The sequence below is a fragment of the Limulus polyphemus genome, unplaced genomic scaffold (assembly GCF_000517525.1).
Source record: "Limulus polyphemus unplaced genomic scaffold, Limulus_polyphemus-2.1.2 Scaffold81, whole genome shotgun sequence".
Lineage (NCBI taxonomy): Eukaryota > Metazoa > Arthropoda > Merostomata > Xiphosura > Limulidae > Limulus > Limulus polyphemus.
This window is the reverse complement of record NW_013665691.1, coordinates 317,420-323,805: the sequence shown is the minus strand read 5'-3', so window position 1 is coordinate 323,805 and position 6,386 is coordinate 317,420. Positions and strand designations below refer to the sequence as shown.

The window sequence follows — 6,386 nt, the reverse complement described above, 5'->3', positions numbered from 1 at the left end:
AAGTATTGTAACCCTTAGTTGTTATAAATAGTAGTTTTTATAAATCTTAGTTGTTGTAAACCTTAGTTGTTATAAATAGTAGTTTTATAAATCTTAGTTGTTGTTAACCTTAGTTCATATAAATAGTAGTTATAATTCTTAGTTGTTGTAAACCTTAGTTCATATAAATAGTAGTTATGAACCTTAGTTGGTATAAATAGTAGTTTTTATAAATCTTAGTTGTTGTAAACCTTAGTTCATATAAATAGTAGTTTTATAAATCTTAGTTGTTGTAAACTTTAGTTGGTATAAATAGTAGTTTTTATGAACCTTAGTTGTTGTAAACCTTAGTTGATATAAATAGTAGTTTTATAAATCTTAGTTGTTGTAAACCTTAGTTCATATAAATAGTAGTTATAATTCTTAGTTGTTGTAAATCCTAGTTCATATAAATAGTAGTTATAAACCTTAGTTGTTATAAACGTTAGTTGATATAAATAGTAGTTGTTATAAATAGTAGTTATAAATCTTAGTTGTTGTAAGCCTTAGTTGATATAAATAGTAGTTTTATAAATCTTAGTTGTTGTAAACCTTAGTTGATATAAATAATAGTTTTTATAAATCTTAGTTGTTGTAAACCTAAGTTTATATAAATAGTACTTTTATAAATCTTAAGTATTGTAACCCTTAGTTGTTATAAATAGTAGTTTTTATAAATCTTAGTTGTTGTAAACCTTAGTTCATATAAATAATAGTTATAATTCTTAGTTGTTGTAAACCTAAGTTGATATAAATAGTAGTTTTATAAATCTTAGTTGTTGTAAACCTTAGTTCATATAAATAATAGTTATAATTCTTAGTTGTTGTAAACCTTAGTTCATATAAATAATAGTTATAATTTTTAGTTGTTGTAAACCTTAGTTGATATAAATAGTAGCTATAAACCTTAGTTGTTATAAACGTTAGTTGATATAAATTGTAGTTATTATAAATGTTAAGTATTGTAAACATTAGTTGTTATAAATAGTAGTTTTATAAATCTTAGTTGTTTATCAACTAAGGTTTACAACAACTAAGAATTATAACTACTATTTATATCAACTAAGGTTTACAACAACTAAGATTTATAAAACTACTATTTATCAAATTGTAGTTATTATAAATCTTAAGTATTGTAAACCTTAGTTGTTATAAATAATAGTTGTTATAAACCGTAATGCATATAAGTAGTAGTTACTATAAGAATTGTGATAAGCTTAGTTGGTATAAACCGTAGTTGTCATAAATAGCTAACTCTATAGATATTAATTCTTTTGAATGTAATCGTTATAAATCGTAATTGTTATATATAGTACATGTTATCTAAATTAATTTTATAAACAGTAGTTATTGTAAATTAGTTTTTATAATCCGTAGTTGCTTTTCACATGTAGATAGTTTACATTATTTTTAGAAAATTAAGTTTGGATTCTTTACAACTGAATTTTAACTTTATGCGCATGTTATTTTTAACAGTTGATACTTATTTTCTATGTATGAATACTAAGTTTGGGTACATATATAGTTTTAAAATATTCACTTTGAATTCTTCTTTGTCTTAATACTGGGTTTGTGTACAAAGTTATTTTTAGAAACTTCGGTTTAGATTATTTCTCTAGATATAAGTACTGAATTTACTTATTTTATATACTTATGTTTAGAAACCTAAGTTTTGGTTATTTTATTTGTCTGAAAATTGAGCTTTTGTGCATAATTATATCTGGAATATTAAATTTGATTTACTTTATGTCTTAAAATTGAAGCTGTTTACGTTGTTATTTAGTGACATTTAGGTTATTTGCATTACTTTTATGTGTGGTTCTCTCAGAGTTAAGTGGTTAGCGTACCGGATTGTAAATCTGGGAGGTCTCTGGTTCGTGTCCCGTTGCCACCAAACTCATTTTGAACTTTAGAGCAGTAGATAGATTGTAGTATTTGATAAGAATGAACTAAATGCTGGCAGTGAATGCTAATGACTAATTGCCTTTCCTCTTGTCTATCAGTTCAAAACTAAGGATGGCTAGAGCTAATAGTCGTTTTGTAGCTTTGAGCGAATATCTGGAACAAACAAAGTTTTAAGTTTTAGGGTTGAATTTAATTGCTTTTCTATTTCACGAAACTTCAGTTTGATTATTTCTTTATCTTAGTATTGATCTTGCGTTCTAAATTATTTAGTAGAACTGCTTATATTACGTAGGTATTTTATGAAACTTACGTCTTGGGTACTTTTTATCTTAATATTGGGTTGTGTAAGTATTCTTTAATTTCTTTAAACTAAAATGACGATCATTTTAGCCTGTTTTTCATGCAGTATGCGGAAGTCGGCAAACTGTAAGTTCGAAAGTATTTTACACTATAAAAGTAGCTGAATAAATACCTTGCCAATAACTTAAAGACTAAAATAACAAATTCGACTTTGGTATGTGGCCACCACTAGCATAACCTAGTGTGATATATAGCTTTTGATATTTTATGATCTGCCGAAAAGTAAATAACACAGGAGTTGGGCTAAAAATAAAAATAAAACGAGTAGATCGCTACGAAGCCAAATAATTTAAAGCAGTAAATCGTAAACATACGTTTTGTGTATATATATATATATATATATATGATAGTTTCATGTTCATTCGTGTGAGAGTCATTAGATATTTAAAAACACACACATTATAAAAAGGTAAGGAGATCGAAGGATTTGTTTCCTCTGATCCACTTTCTTAGAATAGCATATAGTTTTCAATATGTAGCACATTAACTATTCGTCAAAATTCCCCCCAAAAAATCTACATTGTTAAGCCTCACATATCATTGCCAAGCTCGTCCTACAAATTTACATCGTTAAACCACACATATCGTTGTCACGGCTGTACGAAAAACTTACATCGTTAAGCCTGATGTATCATTGCTACGCTCATCCTACAAATCTACATCGTTAAGCCACACATATCGTTGTCACGGCTGTACGAAAAACTTACATCGTTAAGCCTGACGTATCATTGCTACGCGCATCCTACAAATTTACATCGTTAAGCCTGATGTATCATTGCTACGCTCATCCTACAAATCTACATCGTTAAGCCACACATATCGTTGTCACGGCTGTACGAAAAACTTACGTCGTTAAGCTTGTCCACCTGAGGCTCTGCGGTATATAACATTAACTAAGATTCAGGGTTACATACCTACGGCGGGCACAGCACAAAACCAATCGTACAGCTTTGTACTTAAACCAAAATAAAAAGGAAAAAATAGTCAAGCCCCACATGTCAGTGGTGATTTTACAGTCACTTGTTATACCATCTCAGAACATCTAAATCTGACAAAATATATATATATATATAAAAGTAATGATTAGCAGAACATTTTTAAAACTGTGTATTAGTTTATTGTATTAGTAAATAAAATGTGTATTCGAACTCGTTTTGTTAGCGGACAAAATTACAGTTAATATAATAGTTACATTTTTTAATTACCCAAAAAAAATCATATATTTTGTGACCAAATTACAAGGTAACTCTTATAAAATATTCTTCATTGTAATTTGTAAAATTTATAATTATTGTTTGTTTGTTCTTTCAGCTAAAGAAAAAAAAATGTCTTCATCTGTCAACAAGCCACAGGGAATTAGCCACCACGAGATGAAGTCGTTTGGATTCGGGTTCAAAGCTTTCAAGAAATTTCCTGAGGTAATAAATCTAACCTCGATAACATGATACCAAACTATTATGATGCAACACGCTCTACCACTTTCACCTATGTTGTTATATTTGTTTTTGCCTCCTTTGCATTGAAGTTGAAATAATTGTTGATTATGTCATTCATATTTCACAAATATTTTATGGAAGTGAGACAAATCCCGAATATATTTCGTATATAGTTTCGGTTTTTAGCGTTATAATTCCCAAAGAACCGACAGTTTACTTTTCACTGCATTTTGATAATAAGTATGTATCAACTGAAACATTTTTAGGATTCTTTGTTTGTTGAATTTTGTGCAAAGCTACTCGAGGATTATCTAAGCTACCTGTCCCTAATTTAGAAATGTTAGACTAGAGAAGACAACTAGTCAACATCACCCACTTTCAACTCTTAAGCTGCTTTAATTGAATAGTGGGATTGGCTATCACGTTACACCACCCCAAGCCTGAGATGTCGAGCACATTCGGTGATGAGGTAAGAACCCGCGAGCGCAGGTTGCAAATAGAACACCCTAACCACCATACCATGCCAGACCCTTTTGAGATCCTAATTATTTGCTGACTATTGAATAAAACCTCTTCAAGAGGATTCTACCTTATTTTGACAACGATTATAAATGTCAATTTAATTTTACTACTTTATGATCATTAAGTGTAAAAACGGGCGTTGAAATAGTTTTCTAATTTGACTTTCTTCTTCATGTTATTTTATTTTTTATTTATTTGTTTCTTTTTACTGTGAGGTTCACTGCAAATGGGTAAATACAAACACTACGTCAATGTTTATCAAGAAAATGTAAAAACACAATTTTCACGTGGCTGGGAATAAAGGTTTACGTATACAACTTTCAAGTAGCTGAGGGTGGTGGTTTATGTTAACAAATGTTTCCTATCTGAATATGATGGTTTATATAAATAGCTTTTATGTATCTGGATATGAGGGTTTATGAAATAACTTTTGCGTATCTGGATATGAGGTTTTATGAATCAACTTTTGTGTATCTGGATATGAGGGTTTATGGATCAACATTTGTGTATCTGGATATGAGGGTTTATGAAACAACTTTTATGTATCTGGATATGAGGGTTTATGAAACAACTTTTGTGTATCTGGATATGAGGGTTTATGTATAAAAGTATGACAAACAACACTGGCCTACGAATTTAAACTTCATAAAAGTTGTTTGGATTTTATTAACGGATTTTTCATAATTCAGCTACGCAGACTTCGAAAAGAATATCTATTTTTTTCTATCACGTAAGGATTTTTTTTTTACAAATCTGGATGAAAAAAAACACTCTTACTTATATCAAATTTACAACAAATTTACCACAAATATAACATAATATGTTTGGGTCATTTACTCAACCTCTTGTTGCCATAGTGACGAATAAATAATATTGAAAATAAGAAAATAATGTCAAAGTGCACGCACAAACAAATATTATCCAGAAATGACAAGTCATGCGGCCTGTTAACCGTTTATATACTAGCGGTATGTTTCTCGTGGGTTCTAGAATGATGGATAAGACTCTCACGTCGCGATTGGTCTAGAGAAATCTATAGCCAGTGGTTGTCAACATTTTGAGCATAACAAAATGTGACCCGATTTAAATGAAAATGATTCACTTATGTAAAAGTACATATGACGTTTTGTGAAAAATATGTACGTGATGGAGAAAAATGGATATCATTTTCGTATTCAGCGTACAGTAATTATAGTAAAACATGTAAAAATTTCAAGACAATAAAACTATCGCAGACCTGTGTAATTGACGTGGCTGATCCCCTCACTTCTGAATTCCACTCGGAAATTAAAAGAGTTAGATTTTTCATGTAATCACATTTTAATTTTCGATTTCGCAATTCTTCTTTACGAAGTTCTGGTATTTGAGTTTCCATCTTGACTTTACAGTGACTTTTTTCGTGCACGAAAGTGGAATGTTATAATGCCCCACGCGCAATAATAGTAGCTAAGTTATCAGTGACTAGGTCGTATTAATTATTGACTGAGATGAGGCAAAGAGAGTAGGATAAGGGGGGAAAGGCGGAGATTGAGCATTGATTAGTGGTATGATTCATCGCTCAGTGCCTTCATATGTGGCTCAGCTCTTGGCCAAGAACATTTCATCTGAAAGCACACCCAATATCAGCTACTGAATTAACAGACGACAAAAGAACGGTTGTTCATCACTTCTGCTAGCACGGCTTGGTAATTTTAGAATAATGTCTTCCCCAGTGACCAGTAAGACGTGAGATTTAATGTAGCCCTAATACAGTGTAAGCAAAATGTCATTGTTATTCCGACAAGCCTGATTCCAGTAATGGCTATGGATTGGCGACCTTAATAACTACGTGACTTACTATCGAAAACATTACTTACAACGAAGGATACCCAACTGATGAATCAGTCAATTATAACCAATACAAACCATTCTTCTGGTTAGACCGATGTATGAAATTAGCTACCTTACTTATCGGATTAATTTTTAGTTCAGTTTTATGTGGGTAGCTTGTTTGATCAGAAGTTAATGACAATTATTCAACATTATAGTCTTGACTTATATTAGTTTTTAGAACAACAACAATTATAAGTCTATGAAATCAATTATCCCCCCCCCCCAGTAGCACAGCGGAATGTCTGCAGACTTGCACCGCTAGAATCCGGGTTT

The 6,386-nt window shown here is 30.7% G+C and overlaps 1 long non-coding RNA gene across 1 annotated transcript in view; it reads left to right on the top strand.

Annotated features, from left to right (window-relative positions):
• LOC106467553 overlaps positions 1–6,386 on the top strand; it is a 20,284-nt gene that overhangs the window by 5,731 nt on the left and 8,167 nt on the right. Inside the window, exon 2 of the long non-coding RNA XR_001291340.2 lies at positions 3,595–3,701. This is a non-coding gene — a long non-coding RNA (uncharacterized LOC106467553). The remainder of the gene's footprint in view (positions 1–3,594; positions 3,702–6,386) is intronic.